The following is a 1,159-nucleotide window of genomic DNA, read 5'->3' as shown; positions in this document are numbered from 1 at the left end:
TCACCCTCACTATCTCTCTCTATCCCTCTCACTCTCTCTTTCTCTCTCTCTCTCTATCTTCCTTCTCTTCCACTCTTCTCTGTTCTTTTGTTTATTCATTGGTTTGTTTGTTTTAATTTCCACATGGGGTGGGGTAGAGAAACAAAAAAGCCACTTAGAGATTAGAGAGCTACAATTCAGTCACTGCTTCTTCTTTTATCTCAGTTTTGTTCCTAATTACTCTCAGAATAAAATTATCTATCCCAGGCTACATAAATAACCTTAATTAATATCCTGGAATTCTATTATAAAGCAGTAAAATTAGATACTCTTATAGATTCTTTTATAATAAAATAGAAGCAATATAGTATTCAGAGGTGGTTGTTCACTATTTAATATGAGAGAAATTTAGACAATATTTGGAAAGTTTAACTTTTCATACTTGCATACTAGCAAATGCAAACTAATATGGCTGAAAGCAAATGCATATACAAGGGTTCAAAAGTCTAAAATACAAAGAATTGAACATGGTAGTAGTGGGAACAAAGGGTAGAGGCAGCAATAGGTCAATGTTAATCAGGCTATATTCATAGAGAGGTTGAGTTCAGATTTGGACTTGCAGGGGAGAGTGTGTCTTTATTCAGAAACAGAGATGAGCTAGCTTGGAGGAGTCCTCTTCCTTTTTTTCACCTCTTATGTTTCATTGAATTAACTGTTTTTTTTTTTTTTCAGGATCTACAAGGGTTTTCTTAAAATTCTCTAGACATCTGCTTTCCTTAAGTTTGTCTCTGGAGCTTTGGTCTGGGTATATTCCAGATTAACTTGATCTAGCAGTCCCTGTGTCCCCTTGTTATAGATTGGAGTTGTTTTTCAGTCTGACCCTTAAGAACTCCAGAGAGAGAGAGAGAGAGATAGGGAGAGAGAGAGAGAGAGAGAGAAATAGAAGGATGATCTTCCCTGATAAGCCATTCTTTTATACTTTGCAAACCAGGTAATGGCCCTGCAGTAGGTCTATGAAGAAGATAATTCTCACTCCTCAGGTCTTTTTTGTTTGTTTGGTCTTCCCTCCAACCTCTCCCTCCACATACACATTTTTCTTCTTGAAACCAAAGGCAAATAATAGTTTTCTTTTTATGAATATTCTTTTCCTGTTTTATATCAGAGAGAAGAATAAAACACT

The sequence above is a fragment of the Mustela nigripes genome, chromosome X (genome assembly GCF_022355385.1).
Source record: "Mustela nigripes isolate SB6536 chromosome X, MUSNIG.SB6536, whole genome shotgun sequence".
Lineage (NCBI taxonomy): Eukaryota > Metazoa > Chordata > Mammalia > Carnivora > Mustelidae > Mustela > Mustela nigripes.
The sequence above is the reverse complement of the archived record's forward strand: the minus strand, read 5'-3'. Positions refer to the sequence as shown.